The sequence below is a fragment of the Rissa tridactyla genome, chromosome 6 (genome assembly GCF_028500815.1).
Source record: "Rissa tridactyla isolate bRisTri1 chromosome 6, bRisTri1.patW.cur.20221130, whole genome shotgun sequence".
Lineage (NCBI taxonomy): Eukaryota > Metazoa > Chordata > Aves > Charadriiformes > Laridae > Rissa > Rissa tridactyla.
Window position 1 is genome coordinate 7,280,650 of NC_071471.1, and position 24,918 is coordinate 7,305,567.

A 24,918-nucleotide genomic window follows, 5' to 3' on the forward strand; every position below is an offset into this window, starting at 1 on the left:
TTGTTTACACTGAATTTAGAGTTAATATTGCTGTTTTGGTTGAGCGAAAACAACCTTGACTTGTTATAGGCATCGTTTTATCCTGCCAAAATAGCTTGTGTAAAAACGTAATGTGAACACAGTTCTCAGAATTAAGCTAGTTAATAATTACTATATAAACAGGTCAAGGATCAAGACTGCCAATAAAGTCTTCTGAAGTGTGTGTAGATTATACTTCCAAATTAAAATACTGAAAGCCAGGCTATCTTAATGTATATAAAATAAGTCTAATATGCATAGGTGAAATATTATGGTCTCAGTGTCCACAGAGTAATAATTGGAATAAGTGACCCCAGCAGCCTGCTTCTAAAAAAAATAATACACTCTTGACATCAGTGAAGCATTTCCTAGGTGCAAGAATATTTATTTACAAATTGCATAAGCCAAGCCATATTTTCTTAAGTACTGTAGAAATGAACAGAAACCCCAACTCTGAGAGCGTGTTCATCTCTCTGCTTGGCAGTCACACGCCTGCTGCACTCGTCAGCTTCACCCAGCACTCTGCTCACGGGAGACTCCTTTGGCGTCCCTTTAGCTCTTTTCACCGCTGTATCACCGAAAGCTAAAAACGCATCTGTATTTTTACATCTTAAATATACATACCTTTAAATAAAAAGTCCTGATGGGATGTGCTGGTACTGAACTGGATCATTCTTGAGGAGAAAAATACCGTGGGTGCACCCAGTCAGAGTCTGAGCAGAGAAACACCACGTTTAGGACGCCCCTCTGCTTGCTACAGCAAGGCACCAGCTTGCAATTGGGGGGAAAGACCTGTCTGCTTGAAAGGTCCCAGGAACAACAGTCATCAACAAAGACCTGCCAACACAGATCTAAAACTGGAAAACCAGCTGGTAGCACCTAGAAGACCCACCTAGGCTCTAGCCCCCTCCTGCAAAAGGCTTATAGTCTGTGCCACCCACGATTTCTGGTGTTACTGGTTAATCAGCGTTAGCCTAATTAGCTAAACATGGTGCTGGTGTGGCTGTGCCTACGTCTGCTGCAAACACCCATTTGTAATTTGCCATTGAAGGAAGCGTGGCTCCAGCCTCCCTCTGCAGCTTCAGACGTGGTCACATTTGAACTCTTTAAGATGTTTATGTTTCACTTAATGGAATCATGACCATGGTAGCAACATGCTCTTTAACCGTAGAATGATCATGTGAGCAGCTGGAGTGAGTCAAATGTTATCTCCAGCTTAACTTCCTTGTGTTGTTTGTGCCAAAACTCAGGATGAAAACGGCTCAAACTTAAGAGTTTATAATGCAGATGGCAAATATATCCAGGACTGAGGATACAATCAAGTGACAACGTGATGAGTGACCACGTTGCAGATTCACTGAGAACTGAACAGTGGAGTCCCTTCAACTTGAATTATTTTTCAGACATTCTATTTCCGGAGTAAAATTTGGGGATTCTTATTCAATTAAAATACTCACTTAAAATACTAATTTAAAAACAAAACAAAACAAAACAAAAAACCAACCAACCAACCAAAAAAAAAAATAAAACAAACACACCAAAACCAAATAATTGTTTTCTTTTTCATCGGAAAACGGGAAGTGGAAAGGAACGTAGTTCAATGCCACAACAGCGAGCTGACCAGAAGGCAGAGCCTCGACCCTTTCTCAGTCCCGAGCACGGAATTGACACCCCGCGCTCCTTCAGCCGTGCAATACCGGAGATGAAAATTGAATAAATGAGTTGGATGGCTACCCCAGCATTACGTTAGGTTTTAATGCTTCTTTATCTCTAATAAAAGCAATGTGGAATCTAGCACATTCCACTCAAATGACAAATCGACCCTGTGAATTAAAACTGCAGAAAGTTAAAAAGAATTAAATCTACGTATACTTGTTTTGGTTCTTGGGAAGAACTTCAAAACAAATAAAAAACTCCCGTCCTATCAGCAGCTATAAAAATACGCTATAATAGGCAAAGGTCTCAGCAAAGTGGGAAATGCACAGAAGTGTAAACAAAGCTGCGCAGAAATGTGTGCGTTTCCTTCAGTTGTTTGCCAAACTGTCATTACTTCAGTACATTATTTACATATAAAAAGTAGCATATCTTTTGAGTCATGTGATGTTCCTGGCTCCTTAACCTGATACTTATCTGACAGCAGGTAAACCAGCAATTGCGGATATAAGTAGTTTGGCTACTTGGTAGTCGTGTTCTTGGCCTAAGAAAGCTCTTTTATTCAAAGAAAGAAGCAGCAAGACGGGAAAAGCAGCTTTTGAGGTTGGTCTTTTCTGTTTCCTTTTCAGGTAAAAGAGTAGTAAAAGCGGGAGAGGTGGAAGTGTTGATTTGGTCAGACAGGGAGATTAGAGTAAATAAACAAATACGTGCTATTTCCCTCCTCCTCCCCCCGCTCCATTTCTGGGGTAATTTGTTTCTAATGCCACGAGTCTAATATTTTAATGGGCAAAGGATGAGAGCAGCGCCAGCCGGACCCGTCGGCTCCAGGGCGGGGGGCTCCGGATGCTTTGGTGTCCTCTACCCCTGAACTCTGGACCGTCCCCTCCCTCGGCAGCTGCCGGTCCTGCAGAGATTGCCGCTGGCACCGGAGCCAAAGAGCTGCCGGGTGTTCAGGGCTGCAGTCAGCCATGCTCGTCCCAAAGCACCCGGCTGGGCAAACGAACTGAATTGCAGCCAAAGGCTGGCAGAGGCTGCTAGACCTATCTTGCCCTGTGCTTTGTGCTGCGCACAGAGGACGGGCAAACGATGTTAAGCAGGAAACTGGGGGTCTTGCTCGGTGGGAACCCCAAAAGAGTATTAGCTAATTGCTGATGCCTAAAAATGGCACGTTGCTCATCCTTTCTATGTTCTTTACTGTTGAAAATGCAGAATGTGCTGTAGGAGAATGAACAGGCAGTTAAATGTATTGCAATACTTTACTATTATATTTTGCTACTAAATAATCTCGCCTTGGACAACCACAAAAGGTGCCTATAGACACGTCTGTGTCACAGGGTGGGGGGGAGGGCACCGAGTGGCTCTGCAACACCTACAGACACGTGGAAAGGCAAAAGCAAGGAGGTGGTTCGTACCCAGCTTATGTGGGGTCACCCCTGTGCAAAGGGGACTGGTGTAGGAATTAGCAGCGCTGCAGAGGAGGAAAAGACATCATCTAAATCTATCGCGGTCAAAGACATAAATGTCAGCCTTAAAATTGCACAGTAATATTGGAGGGACAATTAGCATTAGGTTGAGTAAACTGAATGAGATAAAATTATGCATCCGTGTGGAATGAAACCGCATGTATTTTTTTCTCTTTAGAATGTTAGCGGGACATCAAGGTGGAATTAAAATGCTTTAAATGTCAGTTTCTTGCATCTCCTAGATGCCACCGGGAATTTCCCAATCACCAAAAATCCAGCCATAATAAATGCACATAAAATTATTCCGCAGTTTGCTGCTATTTCTCTCTAGCTGATAGTGCTGTCGGATGTCTTTTGTGCGACGCGTGTTATGAACAGAAGAAATAGAGTAAACACTTCTCAGCCGATTTCCTGCTACTCCACGGGCACGTAACTGTTGGCAATACGGCTGACACTTCAACCGTATTTTCCTTTGCACTGCAGCCGTGCCACAAGATTAGCAAAACTCAGAGGCTGAAGTTTACCATCGCTTGATGGTGCCTCTCTAAAGTGCTGCTCGCTTTTGCTGGGGAGGCTGTGTGCTTCCTGGGCTGGGGAAGCTCCTCCTGCGCGAGGAGGCTGTTGGCAGCTAATCCTTGGTCACAGCTCATCAAGGCACTGCTGATATCCCGGAGGTTTCGCAGTTACAAATTACAGTTATTAATGTAACGTGCCTGACAGCTCGCTGCTTGAAGCCGAGCACTGAGGAGTGGCTCTTCCTTCTTCTTCAGCTTCCTCGTGACGCATGAGTTGAGCGCAGCTCCTTCCCTTCTCCCCTCCCTTTTCTGCCAGCTGACCCCAAGGCCATCTGCAGCAGCAGGAGACGGGCCGCGGCACTGGGGAAGTTAATCATTAGCTGGTACAGCAGTGAGGTCGATGCTGTAGGTAACTAATCTGATTAACACGTGTGATCCTGCAGTGGTGGTTAGTTAAATCTTTGCATTCTTCCTCCTGGGATTAATCTCATTATATACATTTGCTTTTGGAGAGTCCGTGTTTGTGTGGAGGTCTTTGGATCCTGGAGAAGTCAGACCGGTCTGGCAGACTGCTCCAGCCTCCTGGGGCTCCTCGTCTTTCCAATCTTTGCATAAACATCTCTGCACTTCTACCATAACCAACATTCTTGTTTTAGTGAGCAATAGCAGTAAATCATTGCATTTCTAAGAATTCTGAAAAACAACGTTCCCGGGCTTTCCCAGTTGTAAAACTCTTAGAAAGGCTTTTCTTCCCTTTCTACGCCTGTTTTTCCCTGGCAGAAGTATGACTGTTATACAGCAGTTTTCCTTCCATGTTTTTAAAATGACTGATTTTAATTTGGATGTATTTTCCCCTGAAAATCCTTTCAGTCGATACGTAATTGCACAAAGCACCTTTCTGAAGAGAAAAAATACCTGAAGAGGTTTCCATTGCAGGGTGTGTGTGTATTTGTGCGTGTGTGCTGTGGGCAGGGAACACAGTTGCCTCCCACCTCGAGCCAACGCAGTTTGCCTCATACCTAGCGGAGGGGAATACCGGTGCAAAGCTGCAGGGAGAAGGAAATCAGACAGAAGTGTGGAAAAAAGGTCTGGGTACCCAATTCCTCCTGTCTCAGTGCCATGCAAAGAGGCTGCATTAGTAGACCACCTGGTGATGGTGCTGAATTACCACTTCACTTAAAAAAATGGACAAATTAGATCTTAGAATCACAGAATCACAGAATCATTTAGGTTGGAAGAGACCTTAAAGATCATCAAGTCCACCCATTAACCCAGCACTGACAAGTTACCATTAAACCATGTCCCTCAGCACTACATCTACATGTCTTTTAAATACCTCCAGGGATGGTGACTTAACCACTTCCCTGGGCAACCTGTTCCAATGCTTGACGACCCTTTCAGTGAAGAAATTTTTTCTAATATCCAATCTAAACCTCTCTTGGCACAACTTGAGGCCATTGCCTCTTGTCCTGTCGCCTGTTACTTGGGAGAAGAGACCGACCCCCACCTTGCTTGATACTCACTCAAGTCAATACTCTCTCCAGGTCATCCCAACCCTACTTTGCACCACCTGCCCTGTTTTTATTTCCTTTGCTTGTTTATCCTTGTTCCCAGAGTTCCTCTGGTTAAGAAATGGTCTTCCCTCATGTCTCTCACCCGAAACAGGGCTGTATCGATGAGCCCAGAGGGAAGAAAAGGCACTGGGGTTCCTGTAAACCAAGTGAGGTAGGCAGAAGGAATGACTCTGGACAGTCCAGTGGCCCATCGTTTCTGTGTAGAATAATTACTTTTCAAAAAGTATTTGAAGAGCTCTATCATTTTTGATATACTGCTTTCTAGTAGCTTGACCTCAAAGAAACAAGATGAAGTTTTAGAATGGCTGATAGGCTGGGGAAGAAAAAGTATGGATTCTATTTTCAAATAAGTACATCATTCTGTAGTGCTGAAAACATTGTGGATTCGGTTTCTTTTTCAAGTGAGACTATAATAACACAGTTACCAGCACACAGCTTGCTGCTGTTGTTGATGGCTTCCAAACCCGAGATAGTGAGCCCTGTACCCATTCAGAGCAGCCAAGGAAATGTGGCAGAGAAGTCAGAAAGCAGAACTTACGTCTCAGAGGGCTTCCCGGTATTCCTACTTTTTTGTTCATCTCAAACTATCATGCGAGCTTATTCGGTTTTGTAATGTCAAATCAAACCAAGTCATGCATTCAGGGACAAAGAATAGAATTTGACAGCTCTGGTTAATCTAGAATAGTTTAATTGGAATAGCTGTATAGAAATTAGACATGAAGCATAAGATATTGACGTACTTTCCAATAATGGTGGACGTATTTCTGATCCCTCTGTGTCAAGAGTGATGCTTTCAAACAGGGACAGGGTGGATAAGGTTTCCTTGGATGACGAGGGGAAAGTAAATTCTTTCTATCCCCCAAAATTCTGATAGACTGAAGCAGGTTGGAGTAGCTTAGAAAAATGATGCAGCTGTTGCAGATGTTTCCTTACAAATTTAACCACAAAGAAATATCCAAGAGGGGAAAACGTAATAGGAAGTTTTAACGCTCATAATAAAAATAGTTTTGTATGTATTTATTCTGGAAATGGGAGTAAGATTTCTAATCCCAAGTGAGTGAGATTGTCAAATGCTCTTCCATTAGGAGTCAAGTGGGCAAGAAACTACAAGATTATGCTTAATCAAGCAATGAGTGAAAGAACACAATGATTTCTTGTAGCAGTAGAAGTCTGGACATGATGAGCAGGAAGTCTTAAGGAATTTTGCTGTGAAAAAAAAATCAATTTTTTTTTAAAAAGCACGTTCAGAAGCAAAAAAAAAAAAGTGAGCGGAAGCTGCCAGCCGGCCCCAGCAATCAGATGCTTTTGAGATTATTATGGTTAGTAGGCCTTCTAGCTTAATTAAACTGTGTTCTTATCAGCTAAGTGACACTGAGCAAACTGCGATGCTATGTTTCTAACAAAACAAACCAGTAATGTCAGCCTTACCTTAATCCATGTATTTGAGAACAAGAGAAAGGAAAAGGAGATACTGAAAAATACATATTTTTAACATATTGTGGACATATTTTTTTAAATTTCATAGATACTCTTACCAATACCAATAAAGAAAAAGGATACTTACCGAATTCCTCTCTAGGTGGATATCAACTCTTGATTTCCATCAGTTCCTCTACAGGGACCATCAAGGCTTCCCAACTGCTAATCTTGCATTGTGGATAAAAGGTGAATGTTTGCATGTGCTACACATAACTTGAAATAAAGTACAATTATTGACTTCCATTCTACATTATTCTCAAAAGGGCAAATGTACCGTGCAAGCTGGGAAGGCTTCCAATCACATTTTTAGAAAAATGAGATTTTTTAGGTGGTCTACACTAGGCAGCATTATTCATAACACAAATGAAAATATTCCATAGTCACATATATCAAAACCCATTGGCATAAGGCAACTGATTTTCTGAGATCATTGTTTCATCAGCTGACAATAGAAATTAAATGTTCAACTTTAGTTTCTGCCAATTCCCCCTGCCATGATGCCTAACTGTGAAATACACCACGAAGACAACTTTTTGGCTGAACTGGCTGTTAATCAATTTATGTTCTGAATCATGACTTTTCATTGTACTCAGTATTTTTATCTTGATATATATGTGCACTGGATAATTGAGTCAGATTTCTCTAATCAGTGTGACCATGGCAGCTTTTTCAGCTTTTGAGACACTGCACAGTTGAAAGACTTTTGCTGGGTTTGCTGGTCAAAAGAGGAGCAGAACCGTGTGTAAAACTGCTTTTCCACTTTTCAGAGCTCTTGTTGCCTAGAAGACATTTCTGTTGTGCTTCTTCTGAATGTTTTCTGTGATGTGATTGAAACTGAATTCAAAATCAAGACGATGTGAAATAACAGCAGACTTTTTAATTGGACTTTATGTTTTTGCTATCAGTCGCTTGCAACACATTAACCAGCAGACATTTTTACTGAGTTGTTTTGATTATTTTTATCTTTTTTTTTTTTTTGGAGAGTGAACAGCCACCTCTGAATCCATTAGTATCCCTATTGGTAGATTCACGAATCTTCATCTGCGTGAAACTTCCTCTACTATTTTCTCCAGTTGGTGACGTTTACTGAAAAATGAATTGTATACCATTTACTACCATGCTAAATATCTGCATACATGCATGATATTTCTTAAACCTTTAGGACGGAGTTTACTTGCGATTTAAGGAATCTTTTTGATGCTGCATGCCGTTCATTCAGACGTAATAGCAATGTTTTCCACAGTAGCAGCATGGTTGCCACATTTTTTCAATATACAAGGGAAAAAATATGTTTTATCTGCCTTGCAGAGCTTCAGACTAACGGCATGGTTTAAAAGAAAAATTGTCTTTGTTCTGATTTATGAGCAATCGCAAGTAACACAGATTCTCCCCTTGGGACATTTCTACTGAAGTGTAACCACATCGAGATTAAGCTTCCTCTTTGTGTGCCCTGATAGTCTTGTGGGTGCTATCACAAGTTAAGGCATACAGACCCAGGAGCCTGATCTAAAGCAAGCAAGCACAAGTATTTATTGCCAACAGAGAAGCGCAGAATATTTGCTGAGTAAGCTAGTACTTTTTGCATTATGCTGGTGATTTAAAGTGACAAAAATCAGTCCCAGCAGCAAGTCTTGGGGCACTCCATATTAACCTCTCTGTGTGTCAAAAATTAGATCTTTTTTCTTCTCCTTTGTTTTCTCTATCTCGTGAATACTTTTTAATTCATGGCAGAAATTTACCTTTTACCCTGTAGTTTTCAAATTTCCATAATAGGCTTTGGTGATGGATTGTGTCGTAAGCCTTCTAAAACTACAACTGAATGATTTCCTTAGGTTTGCTTCTGTTGTCGGTTAACGTTGTGTTGCTGGCATGGAACAGATCTGTTGGGCAAGATTTTTAACCTTTCCAAACAGGGGGATTTTTCCCTGTTGCGTGACTTTGTAAATGTTCTGGAGTTTTATATTCACATTTATCACCTCATCTAAAACACTGGACTTCACATAGTATTAGTTGCTTCTCAATGATTTAGACAGAAGGAAATCTGAAAATGTCCAACATACAATTACCTTCTTTCTGAAGGGACAGATTCATATCTCGGCTAAATAGATGCACAGAAGCAGGCTATAGTAGTACTACTGGGATTTTTGGTAGCTAAAAATCTGGTTGTATTCTTTGGGAGAGTAATTCAGCAGAGAAAGTAACTGTGCAGCATGACATCTGCAACGAAAGTATGATCCACAAGCCAGGACGGTGCCAGCTCCCCAGTGGGAGCGTTGCATTTCTTTGTGTTAGAACAATTCCTGATCTGGTACATTCCCACTGAGGTGCACGGAAGAAGAGGGGCCTTTTCCCCTCTTCTTTTTAAGCAGAGCTAAAAGCTGTTTTTCTTGGAGTACTTTGAGGGAAGATGAAAGACAGTATGTGTTGCATCAACAGAGGAGGAAAGCACACGGAGTGAAAAAGCTACTCCAGCACCAAGCAAAAAGTTGAAGGGTAGCAGAGGAATTGTCCTGAAAAGTTCAGGAATAGTGAGAAGAGAATACATAGTCAAACTTTTAGTGGTGTGAAAAATAAAATTCAACTTAATCATCTCCAAATGTAACTCTGAGTTATTTTGTCTGGGTTGAAAGATTTGGGGTCCTGATTTTGGTTTTGTGTTGTGGGGTGGTCTTGTCTCTGGTGTCACAAACACCTAAAACCGATCTTATCTAATTATCTAGTTTTATGAGGGAAAGTATGAGGACCCAGCCTTGAATCTAAGCCCAGTTTTCTTTGTACTACCCTGTGTACAACTAGCAGGTGGTGCGTTCAAAAGCAATCTGAAAGGAACAGTTTTTCATGGCTCATGTACTCATGCAATGGATCTTGTTGCCAGATGCACCAGATACCAAATATTTACAACAAGGTCTCAAAAAGTGCTTGGACAAATTCAAGGAAGAAAAATCTCTGGGTGGAAATAAGACAAAAAAAATTCACTTCTTATTAAGACTCAATTTTTTGCTGGCTGGGAAGTTTTACTTGTAACATTACATGTTTAGCCTGCTATTCTACTTTACTTTTGCAAACTTCACTGGCATTTGTTGATTTACCTTTGGTCAGAGTCAGCATGGCCATTCTTACGTATTCTTCTTATATAAAATTTCCGTTATTTAATGGAGGAAGTTATTATTTCTCTGCAGTTAATATTTCTTTAGTCATACATCATGGAAAAGTAATTTTGAGTCACACCGCTGTCTGAGGTGATTAGTCCTGTAGGAAAAAAAAAATCTGCTCAGTTTAGTGGTTGCTTACTTAGAAGCTGTGTAATGGTGAACCTGAAAGAATTAAATTTATTTGGAGCTTAGCAAGAGAAGAAAAATCTCAGGTATAAACTATCAAAAAGGGAAATCTGGCCAGGTGGTCAAGGGAGGTGATTCTGCCCCTCTACTCCGCTCTGGTGAGACCCCACCCGGAGTACTGCGTCCAGCTCTGGAGTCCTCAGCACAGGAAAGACCACAGAGGAGGTCCACAAAAACGATCAGAGGTTGGATCACCTCTCCCATGAGGACAGGCTGAGAGAGTTGGAGTTGTTCGGCCTGGAGAAGAGAAGGCTCCAGCAAGACCTTATCGCGGTCTTTCAGTACTTAAAGGGGGCTTATAAGAAAGATGGGGACAAACCTTTTAGCAGGCCCTGTTGGATAGGACAAGGGAAAATGACTTTAAACTAAAAGAGGGTAGATTTAGACTAGATATAAAGAAGACATTTCTTACAATGAGGGTGGTGAAACCCTGGCCCAGGTTGCCCAGAGAGGTGGTCAATGTCCCATCCCTGAAGACATTCCAGGTCAGGTTGGATGAGGCTCTGAGCAACCTGATCTAGTTGAAGATGTCCCTGCTCACTGCAGGGGGGCTGTACCAGGTGACATTTAAAGGTCTCTTCCAACCCAAACTATTCTATGAAAGATATTCTGAAAAAATTATGGGTTAGTCCAGCCTGCCAGAGGCACTTGTAAGACTTAGAGGGTTAGTCAAGTGCAAGCAGCATTTGGTTCCAGCTGCAAATGGACATGGTGTCCAGCATTTTGCCCAATCTCTGCTCTCTCAATGTGTCCTCCGAGCTCTCTCCACAGTACACTCCTAATTTTTGAAATAGTCTATAGTTTTGAAAAACTGAAATAGTCTGTGTGGGTCGGGGGGGGAATGCAGCAGCGAAAGTAAGCTGCAGGGATGAGCATTATGGATGGTTTGTTGGAAATTGCACCGAGTGTAACATCAATTCTCAGATCAGCTTTGCAGTGTTTGCATCCTAAGCCTGTGCAGATGGAGTATTTATTTTGGTACCTGAATTTCATCACTGGCAAACACTGCCAGTGGTTTACAAAGTGAGCCAAAAGTCCTATGAAAAATACTGAGCTGTATAATCAAGAGGAAAATGAGTCTGAGGGACCTTTTTTTTTTTTTTTCTGGTTTTCTAGGATTTTAGGGTCTTCCCAGATGAATAACAGCCATCCGATGAGCACAGTAGCATAGCTCTGTGGTGATGCATATTGCTTAAGGGCAACAGCACAACCTGGTGGTTTATGGTTGTTCTAATGCATCGGATCAAGTAGCTGCACAAGAAAACACAGGACTTTCCCTTCCCCAGAAACCGACTCATTGCCTGTACAGAACGGAAGCTGGTTTTCATTAATTCGTTTGTAAGATACCATTTTACCGGAGGTTTTCAGAATAAATAGAAAAAAACCCTAGGCTGCAAGGGCATATGCAAAAAGATAAATTAATAGGTCTCTTTCTTCCCAACATCTATGATTCTGAAACCTCGAGGCGCCGTTGTGACGAGCCATTTCATGTGGTTTTGTGCTGGATATGTCTGAATTTTTCTTCCAAGATAATAGCTAGAGGCGTATAACTAAAAAGAAAAGCTTGCAATATGCACTATGCAAAATTTGAAAAAAAAAAGACAAAAGGAAAATGTGTGCAGAAAAAAATACAAGTTTGCCTTGCTTGCTTTTTCTATTACGATGAAGCCAAGCAAAGTATATAATACGTTTACATAGACTGAATATTCAAACACCAATAATAATATTTATTCTCTTTCTTCTGTGTCTTCAGGGTATGTGACATTGGTCAGAGTGTATCTACTGATGTGGCAGAGAAATGAAGTGGGTGCCCAATGTCCTCAGACAGAATTTTCAAATAAAATTAATTACATTTTCTGTTTTGCTTTATTCGGAAGAACGGGCTATGTTATTACTAGCAGTGCAGCTGGCACTGCTGTGGTTGCTGAACAAAATTCTTGCAAACTACGCATTCAGTTCATTTACTGATCACGTAGAATGGGACAAAAGCCACTAGCTGTAACTAGAAAGGCGATGGCAGTCCAATGGTGGGGCTGGTCCTGAGACCGCGCAAACCATTTTCATCTTCAGGTTGTGTCCAAAACAGAGACTCCTCAGTCCTGCCTAACTTGATAGGAAGAACCTTTGATTTCAGCCTGTGTGGGTTTGGACCTGAGGGAAAAGGTATGTTAAGAGAGACTTATCAAGACTCTGAAAGACTCCATAGCCATAAAGTAGCATTATTTTCATGCAGTGAAAATTCCTATACGACTGTCACCACAAGTAAATGCTAAGGTTTCTCATTGCTTCATATTTGTACTTTAGTCCTGTTGGTGGCTAAAGTATGACTTACAATCTTGGTCCACGAAAGTACTTTAGCCACATGGAAGTATGAATAATGCATTCAAACTTACACTTAAGCTCACACTTGAATTTCATTTATTGGATTATAATTGAATATACATGAAATGTAAAGTGTGCTGAAATTTATGAAAATGCTTATTATTCTGCTTTAGTTTCTTATAGAGGAAATACTTTATTACATAAATAGCACAAAATACTCTGAAGACCTGTGGAGATATTTTTGAGAAACTCTACAAAGAGCTTTGGAAAAGGGTAGAATGGAAAAAAAAATAAAAAGAAAGAAGAGAGATAATTATTTTCTTTTCCTTGAGTGCTGAACTGGAGGACAAGATGGTCAAAGAACAAATCCTGTTGTTCACAACCTTTCCCTAAAGTTCACTGAAGCACAGGGAGTTGACGTGGTTCCTGCGTCCCTGCATCCCGCTGGAGCAGATGCTGGAAGCATGTTCAGTTCTGCCGCAGCTAGCCATAACTGTGAACAGAAAACAAACATATCTGAGATGAAATGTCTTTGTGCCAGCTTCCCACACAGGCTGCTTCACAGTGGAGAAGCTCCAGAATATTTTTCATCTTGCTAAAAATTATTGGTGAGCACAGGGATGGCAGGTCTACCTGCTTAATATGTTTTCGTCACCAACTAATTATTACCCATCAGTTCAGACATTGTTTTTTGCTTTGCTCATGAAGGAGGTGACAGCACTGATTACTGGATGGAAAGTCTCAAAGCTCTCCATCAAAGCTTGAGGTGACATGTCTCCATCAGCCCCTCCTGCCATAACTGCTGTGTAGTGCTTGGGGCAACATGGACACACACCACTGCTGATAGGCTCAGTCCTCCGCTCTCCTTCCCCTACTATTTGTTAAAGCTATTCCATATTTTCATGTTAGGAAAAAGAATTTGTCACCAACAGCTTAATATACTGCTTGGGGACATCTGACAATCCTGACAATTGAGTATCAAACACCCACTCAGAGAATAAGCACGTACCCATTTTTCATGCTTGGGTAAGGGAAAGCTCTGCTTTTCCCATGTTACATGGAGGGGACATAGAGAGGGTCTCTATTGTTTTCACGATTCCACAATGCCATTCGTGCCACCAAAGTGAATGCTGTATCAGCATTTACAGTACATTTAGAGGGTGAATCGTCTTTTACCCAGAGGAGTAACAATTCTGCAGTACAAATTCAATGTGTTCCCATATGTGTCCACCAAATTCTGTTCTCATTGCTACAAATTTTGCATTAAATTATTTAGGTCAGCTTAAATTTGGAAAGCAACAAAACAAACACAATTTTTGGCTCATTTACATGTCTGTGATTATTGTAAAATGGTTTGCTTCCTAAATTAAAGTGATGCAAGCAGACTGCCAGGAAGATGAGCAGCAATATTTTTTTTGTTATATTTTTGAAAACTGGTTGTAACATGCAGTCATTAACCCAAGAATAGGTGGACACCTGGAAAATAAAAATTCAGATTACTTTTAGCATACGCTGGACCTGTGGAGGCTCCGGTTTGAAAATTCGTAATTTTCCTTTGAACTAAATAATGTTTGGAGTCTTTGCCTAATAGTTTTACTATATACTGTTGCAGATGCGGGTAGCACACTTTGGCACCGTACATCTTTAGAGCTGTTTGGGTTGGTATATCAATATCCGTGGTCCGGTGATTAAGGACCGCCTAATAGCATGCATTGTCAGGATACAGAGTATCGCATTGAAAGTCATTAATAGCTCTATCCTGTGCACTGACATGATGTAATATAGCAGCTGTCCCATGGAGAAGCTCTTAAGGCATCCTGTCAAAGGTAGACAGGCTAATAACTGCAGTAGGCACTGGCATATTGCATCGTGACGGTGCCAGAGTCCTTCCTACTAACAGCGCTACAGTAATGCCAGACAGATCGTATAGAGCGCTAAAAATCCATGCGTTAACAGCTCCATTTTTACTGACATTCTCTTGCATGCCATGCCAAAGATTTATAGTAAATGAGTTAATGTGAGCCAAGACCAGGCTTATTTCATGCAACTTTGAGGCAACATGGGGACAACAGGAGCTAGCAGGCAGATGCTTGACCTCCAAGTCCGAACAACTTGTCCTCACTGCCTGCCCTCAACCCACCTCTTGCTTTTACAGCTGATGAGATGCCAGATACTGCCAAAACCTCCAGATTTCATTTCTGGCTGACCCTATCTCAGACAAACACCTCTGTTCTTCAGTGCATGGGAAGGAGCTTCCCATAAGCACTTCCCCACAACTTTGTCACCTTCTATCGCCTTACGTTTGTGTGGGTATATAGTGTATGTGCTGACAAATGTTGCGTTGTGGTTCTCAGTGTGTGTGTCCCATCTTTCTGCTTCCACCAGATGCCACTTATCCTAAATTGAAAGTTTTTTTTTCACTTAGACTGTTCTTAGCTGATCTCCTTGCACATCCCATTACCTGAAACTCCAGTCATGGAGTGAAGACCCAGTACAGCTTTCTGTCTGAGAGAAAGCTTTGCTCTGTATAAACGTACACTAAAATTTCCCTACAATAAATTCAAAGAGGTCTTAGTAAAGATCTTTAGCCCAGTAATGAGGCAGAGGGAACACCGTTTCTAAAGTGCTACCAATCAGTAAATAAAAGTTGCTCTTTGCACGTTTGCTGTGTCAAATGCTGGTTATCATCGCTGGATTGGGCATTCCCTCCAGTGTCACTACCATCTCCGGCAGATATTTGCAGTTTACTGTGCTTGGAGAATCTCACACCCATTATTCAAGTGAGGTTTTTGAATTTAGCAGAGTGTGTTACTCCCCCTCAAGATCTTTGGGTGAGGAGGAGGAGGGAATATGTCTGTCTTTCAGTCACTTAATTGATTAAATGTCCATTGGGACCCAGGAAGCACTTCTGTAGCCTCTTCTGCTGAATCTGCATATGGAATGGAAATGTCTAAACTGGAAAATCTCCACTTAATACCCATAAGCCCTTGGGTTCCTGGCTCATATTTTGGCTCAAACGTAGCATACTAGACGGACAGTAACACTCCTGTTGAACAGCCCTTTGATAGCTCATCCCATCGCTATCCCATATCCAGGATTCCGGAGATACTGAAGGAAGAGCTTGAAAATCCCTCCAACTGCTTAAGGCATGGGCCGTCTTCCCTTAACGCCGCATTGCTCAGTGGTAAAAAGCTCTTAGTCCACAGAACAGACTCCAAAGCCCACGGAACCAGAGCCTGGAGCTGCTGATATGTATTGATCCTATTGACCCTTTATCTGATCAACCAAAATACGTGCTTATTGATATTCACCCTGGCTCAGTTCTGAAGGCTGTTAGGTACTGGCTGTGCACGGTCCCGTTTTCTGCTGGCTGACCAGACGGTTTGTTTGCAGGGATGAGTTGGACATGTCTGGGTGCTCTTGTTGGGACAGGGGGGTACCCACGGGGACACTGTGGCTGCAACAGCAGGTAAGGCAGCCTGGCGAGAGCAACGGAAGAGCTGGTTCTGAGGATCTGATCACGTGCATGCTGCAGGGCTTCTTATTTCTTTTTTTTTCCTTTTTTCTCCCCTCTCCCTTCCCCCAGTTTGGATAAGCTCTGGACTGATCCCATAGATTGAATCAGGTGCTTAGCACGAGCTAAATCCCTGCTGCCCAGGGCCCCATCGCTGAAACATCTGTCTCAGCATTCGCTTAAAATCATTTGCGTGGTGACACACTGGGATCACTCTAAGCCCAAAAGGACAATGATTTGGGAAGCACAGAAAAGAGCTGGACCCACTCACTTACATTCCCTTTGGTCAAACATCTTGTTTCCTGTCTGTTCTGGTATAATTATCTCAGAAACGTTTGATAAATTTTATTCCTTGCCCATCTTCTCTTGAAATAGGTTTCTCTATAAAGGACTCTGATCCAGACCCTTTTCCTGTTTCGTGCACCAATGCTTAATTCTTGTACAGATTTTTATTGACTGTGTTCCTTACTGTTGTTTTATTTTGCTGTTTTACGGCTGCTGTTAACGTTTATTAGAAAAGCTATTTTTTACATTCCGCGTGCAAGAACATCACTGCACAATTTTAGGCAACACTGAGAATAGCTGACTAAAAATTGGGGGAGGGGGTGGGAATAAAAGGAGGAGGAGAGAAAAGGCAGCATAGGAGCCTTATCAAATTGCCTTTCACTTTTCACATGGTTAAATCCTAAACACTGGTAAATGCCCTTTCACTGAGGAGGACAGTTCATATTTGATATAAGTGTGCTTAATCAGAAAGGGAACACCGCAGACACTCGCATTTCTTTGTGCGACATTCAAAACCTTCGCTGTTTTCGTCGGCTGGTGATGGGAATTTTTTTTTGCATGAGCACGAAAATTAAAATCGCTTGAATGTTTTCACTGAGCACGTCTTAGCCATTGCACTTTATTCCTCCAGCGGCGCTGGGAAATAGATTGACATTTGATTAAAGCTGTGCTCCTGCAGGATAGGCAATGAAAGGCAAACCAGGTAAAACTCACCTAGTGGCACCTGCCTGCCTACCTGTGGGTTTTCTTCAAAGCAAAGGAGTCGCTGCTTTGGCAAAAATGAAGGCACGTGGTTTTGTGCCATGATATTCCATCTGCGGCTTCTGAATCCGTTTCCAGACAAAATCTTCACTACGACCTTTATTATGATTAATTATTACAGAATCACAGAATCACAGAATGGTAGGGGTTGGAAGGGACCTCTGGAGATCATCTCGTCCAACCCCCTGCCAGAGCAGGGTCACCCAGAGCAGGTGGCACAGGAACGCGTCCAGGCGGGTTTGGAATGTCTCCAGAGATGGAGACTCCACCACCCCTCTGGGCAGCCTGTGCCAGGGCTCTGCCACCCTCACAGGAAAGAAGTTCCTCCTCATGTTTAGGTGGAACTTCCTATGCTCAAGTTTGTGCCCGTTACCTCTTGTCCTGTTGCGCACAAAAGATTCACAGCTGTGGTTGTGGCTCCAACAAGAGGCACTGGCAGCTCCTGGGCAGATTGCTCTGCAGTGGCTTTCCTTCCCCACTGTTTGTCTACCAGCTCAGGAGCCCAAGGGTATTCTGCAGTAACTTCTTCTGAATATTGCCTGTGGTGACTTACAGCAAATGCAACCCCTGAATCCCAAGGGCTGACTTCTGTTCACTGTGGAAAATGGATGGAAATGCTGCTTTTATGCAAGATTACCATCAAAAACATCTTCAGTTTTTAGTAATATATTGAGAGAAAACCTACCACTGCAGCTATAAAACTGAGGGATTTAAAACAAACCAAGAAGGATTGTGTTTTACAGTTCTGGGTGTCTGAATGCAATTCAGTCTTTCTTATGATCTCGGGCACATCTTTTAATTTCCCAGTATCCTTGGTCTGATAACTTAAATAGGAAGTCTTCCAGGTTGCAGACTGTCTTTGTGCATTTTGTACTGAACCTGCCTTCAGGCAAAAGTGAGAGAATGAGCAAAGAATCGTAACGTTCCTGCAACTGCTAAAAATGCCTCTTCTCCCCAGCCGAGGACCGCAAGGTCTGCCCGTGGTGCCATGTTCTTTGTCGGTGCACTGATGTTTTCCTCTCCTGCTTCAACCTGCTGCAACCCCTGCTAAGGGAAAATACAATTAACGGATTGTTTTCGGTGTTAAAATGCTGCTACATGGTAGGGGGAACAGGACTGGGAAAAGTCAGTGTTGTTTCAGTCTTGTATGATCTCCTTGGTGCAAACAAAGATGAGAGGAAGAAAAGATAAATTTATTGGATGGGTTGATCCATCAGGAATCTGCACAGGACAGGATAATGATGAGCTGAATGTAGTGTTAATAAGCTAATGAAGGTTACTGCTGAAGAATTCTTCTAACTCTTTTATAAAATAATCTTTCCTAATAGTTATACATGATTAATGTTTCAAGGACACTGTTGGAATCAAAATACCCGTAATATTTTCACTTCTATCCTTGAACTTCATGTTGAGCATCGTACTTTGAACATCATATTACCTTTAAGTTAATGTTATGTACTTAATATATAGACATATAGCGAGACCTGAGGGAGTCTACTGTACTTTACCACTAAGCCACCTGTTCTGACAACTCTGTTTTTCAAGCAAATGGCACTGTGATAAATCACCCGATATTCCCCAGTCATGGCATCTTCCTGAAAAATTTGCACAGATGTTTCTAATGAGACTTTCATGATTACACAACACTTGCGCATCCCCAAAACAAAGGGGCCTTCTGTTTTAAAGTCACTCAGCCTGAGAAGTTTGCTGCTCTGCTGGGACAGCAAGAGTGCTCAGCAGTGCCTGAGCTTTCATAAGCATGATGGTCTTCGGGCATGACCCTGTGGCAGAGGTCAGTGTGCGCCTGCGTCTGTCGTGCTGCAGTGGTAACAAAATAAGCACAACCTCTTCCAGGGTCGTCTGTTTTTCTCGAAGTTATATTTCTTTTATGAAACCCACAGGCAAAGAGATCAAATCAGCTCTGAATTATATAAAATAAAGGAAAAAATGGCTCTGGAATATGTTTAAGTTTTGCCCCGATGCAGTCATAGCGAGGAACTAACGTTGACCTGATGTTGACCAACATCAACGCTGCCTTCCTCCTGCTTGAGCAAAGCTTTCGGAAAGGTGCAGCCCAGCTGCCGTCATTGTACGTGGGCTGCAGTAACCTCTCAAACCTCCTCTCCCACAGGCTTCAGCCCCAACGCAGAGCAATGACGGGGCACCAGTGGGTCTGCAGTTTTATCTCATGACAAACACATAATTATCTCCACTAAAGTGCATAGTTGTGACATGTTCAGGTTCTGCGACCCGTTAATTGGAGAGTGGGCTGGGGCACGCTGAACTTGTTTCCCCTGTAGCTCCCCACCCGCAGGTCCCAGCAGGTCTCGACGTAAGGCTCAATTCTTTCATTCCTGTTTTCAACATGCTGGGTGAAATTGAAATCTGAAAACCGCAGCGGCTTAACCTAAACCTTTGAATGTCTCTATGGTGTTTTTCATTAGAGATGTGTATCTCTCTTGTGGATGCAGAAACTGAAAGATGGAGGATCAAATTGGTGATAAGACCTAAAATAAGGAGGGGGAATTGGGAACTGGGAATTGGGAAGAGTTCCCACCTTCCAGATACAAATTCTACTCAACAGATTCAAATGAGCTCATTTATCCATCAAACTTCTTAGTTATTCGCAGAGTTTGGGTATGAGAAAACATATTATCGTTGTGAACCTCACACTGCTGTCCATAGGTGATTACCAGCAACGAAGCTTGGTTGTTCGATTCAAATTATTTAAACAATTATTTATTTAATTATTTACATAATTTTAAACAATTAGAACTTTGCTATCCATTGAAAAGAAAAAGGAAACAGGAAGGGAAAACAGTCATATTGTCAATTAATTAATCTTCTCTGGAGATCTGTGAAATCTAACTTATAATTTAATTAGCTTTATCATGGTCACACAAGATTTCAGCTCTGCTGGCACTCCAATTTTGCCATTTTTTCTTATAAGCTAAACACCAGGCTATAATAATGTCATGCAAGACGCATTGTGTATACATTAATCATTTTTTATTTTCTTTATTGAATCTGATCCATATATGAGACAAAATGCTGAGTTATGTAAGAGTGCCATAAGGAATTAAGAGTAAGGGAACATTCAAAAGAAATAATAATAATCATAATACCTTTATATTTTAACTGTCTATGTTTTCTCATCGGCTCTGATTTCTCCAAGAATTTTATAAAAGTGCAGACCATAATTGTGCTAATAAAGAGGAAATTATACCAACCTATAATTAGAGTAATAAGGAAAAAGGTACAGAGGATCATAATTGAACCAATAAGAGGAAAATATAATTATGTTTAATGGCTTATATGAGTGTTAGTGTCTTCTGTATACTTAATAAATTGGTAACCATTTTCATGGTGTGTATCTAAGACACCTTTGCTAATATTATTAAATTACCCTTCAGATCTATTGTTGGGAACTTCTGGTAGTCCTGGCAGCTCCTCTGGAGTGAGGCTTCTTTGAATAACCAGAATAACGACAGAATTTCAGACAGGTCCAACCACCAGCTACAGTCACCTGTAGCGACACTTCAGCTCTCCCCAAGTTTATTTAGGGTGTCCCTGTTTTACATTCATGGGTACACACAGGTGTTGTGTGCAGTGCCAAGGATGAGATTTGCAAAAGAAATACAGAAAGGGTCACGGGCATGGAAAGGTGCTCTGCAAGCAGGGTATACTCAACTTAATAGTGAAGGCAATGATTTATTTCCTAATATGCACAGTAGAATAAAATGAATGCAAGCCCCAAAGCTGAGCATCAGTGGTTCCTTGCTCCCGCTGAGCTCCCGTCTTCTGTGGTTTTTACCTGAAGATTTCACAGCTGGCAGCTGTGGTGTTTTTCCCTCTGAGTCCTTGAGCTGCTAACTGTCCCCATCTCGGCAATCTTACCCCTGTCTGCAATTTCACCTTTCCTATCTTGTACAGCTTGAGTTTACTTGTTTTCCTCACAGCTATTTCTCACAACATAGCGGTTTTCTCAGAGGTTCGAGCCAAGGTCACACAGATGCTCAGCATGAAAACTCAGCCAGGGATCAGAGATGGCTGAGCCCCCCTGAGGGAGCTTACCAAGGCTGGAGTTTAAACAAAACCCCCCGCACATTTTCATACAAATCACATTTCATATAGTTTAGCTATAATTTGCCTTTTGATTTTCCTCTCAGCCATTAAAAAAATAAGAATGTTTCCTACTTTTACACGCTATTAGCACGCACATACTTCATATGTGATATCCTTTCCTTTGAAGCCACATTTGCAAAGCTTTTCAGCCCAGTTCTCCTTACAGGAGCCCAGGTGCTCTTTCTGAGGCTGTAGGTGGCTTGGAAGGGCAGGATCAAATCTGGCGAATGGAACTTTACACGTGCAAGTAGACCTTGAGAGCTCAGAGGACACCTTGAGAGAGGGGCATGTGTTTTCCACTAGAAATGTCTGGGACACATCTTTTTCCAAACAGTTTTATCTCTCATAGATTTCTCAGCTCTATTAGGTAAGTCCTGAAGATAACCCAGAATGTGCATAATTTAGGATATTTGTAAGTGCAAACATCTGCATATGCTTAAGTAATATCCTGAAGGGCAGTTTAACAATGAACTAAATCATAATAAAATTTTTTGCTATTTCTGTAATACATATTGTTTAAATTCTCTAAGCTTCTTAGCCTACTAAATGTCAATCTTTCCTAGAGCTGGCTTTTGCTTTCATTTCTTAAGAGACCTGGACATCTCTCATATCAAAATTCCTATGTCAGTGTGACATCTATTTCATATGTACATACTAAATAATGAAAAGACATTTTTATCTTTGGTAGTGATTTTTAAGAACCTTACCTTAAATAAAAATTTACAGAACCCCAGAAACCCATTATAGATAGGTAGAGAGATGGATAGAGATATTTAAAAGCATCGGTATATGTACACATATATATATACGTATGTATGTATTTATAAGAGCTTTTATATATATACACACACACGTATATACACAGTGTTCTATCTGCTGGTTTGTCCCTCTTCTTTCCTTTTGAGCTCCCAAAGCAAAACTGAGAAAATGACCACTCTACACAGAGTTACTAAAGGCATTAAATGTATTTAATCTCTAATTTTCGCGCAGGTATTTTTAGTAAGCTAAGTAATAACTAAAATAAGTGTTTCCTCTCACAGCACACAGCTGTGAAACTTTAATTTATATGTTAATTTTTTAATTAAAGGAAAAAATTCTAGCAGAGGGCTTAGTTTTCTTAAAAAGTACAGCGTAATAGTCTAACATTAGGCTAAAGTATAATAGTCGGGAAGTACAACAGTCTAAACAGTCTGTCCTAATAGCCCCTTTCCCTGAAGACATACAGGTAACCCCAAGGCTGAACTCAGGGTTTCCTACTGCCAGAGAAACAGCCTGCGACAGTTGATTCACTTGTCCCAGGGTCACCTTGTCAGAGTCCATAGAAGCGCTCCATGTTTTGCATTCAGTAACCGTGCCTGCCTCGGAGCAGGAGCCGGTTTCAGGTGCCTTGGGCACTGTAAAGAGGGGCAGAGAGGGGCGAGGAGAGGGGAAGGGAGCGGTGGTGACAGCAGGTGTAGCACCACATGGCCTATGATGGAAAATAGCTGAACCCAGAAACAGCATGTTTAGCGTTTGAGTCTCCTGCTGCTTCTCTGCTGCTCAAGGCAGTGGGGAGTGTTGAGAATACAATGGTTTGTCATAAGCATCGGAAATACCTTATTTAGAAGTGGCCTCTAACAAGATTTGGGGCTTATGATTCATTCCTCTGATGTCACGGAAATGAAGCAAACGTGTGTCACCTGGCCACGTTTCTAAATGGCTTGAAGCGGCATTAGAGAAAATCAGCGAACGTCAGAGAACCCTGAAAACTGCCTAAATTTTTCTCAGGAAACTGCACTTGAAAAGTTTTGATCAGCAAGAGTTGCCACTGCAGTTGATTCCAAATCAATCCTATTTTGTTATTAAATATCTCAGTTTACGTTACTGTAGGTAGTGTAAACAATCTCAGCTAAGAGTTCTGAATTCTGAACTAGCAACTGTGTTGGACACTTACATGCTGAAAGCTTAGGGCTTTATAACCTGCTTTATGTTTAGACTGAGACATATTCTCCCCAATGGGCATGTCCCTGCCATGTACCTATCGAACGTCTGATCCTAAAGCTAGACTGTAAAATTACTGGGAGAAATTAAATGACCGTGCTTTCTTGAGCTTTTCTCTATTAAAACACTATTTCACATGCTAGCTTGTAAAAATCATTTGTAGTCTCCATGTTAAGGTCTATAAACTTCATGCTTAACTTTTTATTTCTTCTTTATGCCTGTTCTATGCATTGCCAAATATTGCTTTTGTGTAATTGAAACAGGGCTGTAGTTTGATTATTAAACAGAGGGAAAGTAATTGTCTTCAGCTCAAACGGGGGAAGCAAAGGCTCCTGGTAGGAGAAAACCTAAAATTGTGGAAAAGTTTCTTTTTTCAGAGCAGAGCCGTAGAGCAGATGCTGCTGGGGTCCAGCAGCCCCACCACCTTCTGCTTGGCCTTCTGGTTTCGTGTGGTGGCTCGGGGATGTGGGTTTGAACAGACAGTTTGTAAGGGGGATGTATGTCATTTATTTATCTTCCCCAGCCCTCCTCTATTCTGCTTTCATTTGTACCCCAAAGTACGTGCAATTTAAATTTCCCCCTGCGCTGTGGGACGTGTTCCCAGCTGTGCTGCAACCCTGACAACTCTGACCTGTGCCTGAGGCTGGCTTTGTGCCTGCAGTGCTGAATTCTGGTGGAAACAATGATTAAGAGGTTCAGGCAAAAGGAGGGTGTCAGATGTACTAAGCAGCATGGGTGATAACCTATTTGAAGACTAAGAAGAGAGAGAAAACAGCGTGTGACACCACATAGGTACCATTTTTAACCCGAACATCAGAAGAGGACAACGCAGATTTCTGCCGTAGCCTACAGATGGCCATGAGTCAAGTGATACAACTGATGCTTGCCAGTTGTTGACATGTCTGTGCAGAGGACACTCCTTTTTTATCTGCCACAGTTGCTTAAAACCAAAAATAACTACTTATCTTACAGTGCAAAGAAAAGTTTGAGGTGCTTTAAAATGGCACTAATCTTGAGCTGTACAAGAGCAAAAAAGTACAGGTGCGATCGGTGCTCTAAGCAAGAGGAAGGAAAGAGAGGCAGGATTTTATTATATTTATAATGCTGTTTATCTTTCTAGATTATAAAATCGTTGCCCCGTGCTAAGAACAAATCACTGCGTCTCCCCTTTCCTCTGGAAGCTCACGCCTGATTTTCTCCAGAAAGGGGTTTCTCTCGGTAGCATTTCTACAACGATACCATGAGCCTTTGAGCAGATGTCAGAGTAAGGAACGGCTGCCTGCAGATCAAGTTGCTGCTGCCAACTCTCGCGAGCTTTGTGTCAGAAACAGTTGATTATAATGTCAGTACTGTCCAATTTACGGGCTTAAAGCAGCAGCTGCATACTGCATTTTCCCTGAAGTATTCAAAGATCCTGACTCTTTAAAACTTTGTAGTTCTTGTAATAGAAGTGGGGTAAGTGATTTTCTATTTACACGTCTCTGTCTGCCAGGATAATTTACAGTTCAGCTTGATTTGCACGGGGATTGTGATCTTTTAAAACGTTACGCTCTGCCCATTTGTTGCTCTCTTGGGAAAACTCACTCCGCTCTGCAAATGGAACGAGTAAGCAGGCGTGTGTATCAGACCTTGGTATTATTCAAGGGATCCTGGACTAAGCAAATTAAGCTGAGCTAGAAATCGCTTATTAATTCAACCATCTTTTCTATTTAAATAGTGATTATATAGTCTTGTGTATAGATTTTTTGGCTGAGTGAAGATTTGCAAGGAGAGGAAACAGTCATTGAAATAAGTTGTGCTCCCTTGCTGAATAAGAATACAGAAGTATAGTCTGTTTAACTTGTGCTGGAGGAAGCTACTACAGAAGCAGCTTTTTAAAGTATGTAAATA

General features: G+C 41.7%; 1 protein-coding gene across 2 annotated transcripts in view; it reads left to right on the forward strand.

The window, feature by feature from the left end:
• Window positions 1-2,122: 2,122 nt before the first annotated feature.
• Window positions 2,123-24,918, forward strand: part of BCHE (butyrylcholinesterase) — a 58,293-nt gene continuing 35,497 nt past the window's right edge. The window contains exon 1 of one of the 2 annotated variants that reach the window (XM_054206836.1): window positions 2,123-2,274. The gene's annotated coding sequence lies outside the window, so the exon portion shown is untranslated. Of the gene's footprint in view, window positions 2,275-24,224; window positions 24,484-24,918 lie in introns of those variants that run through there. The other variant, XM_054206835.1, reaches the window with a different exon arrangement.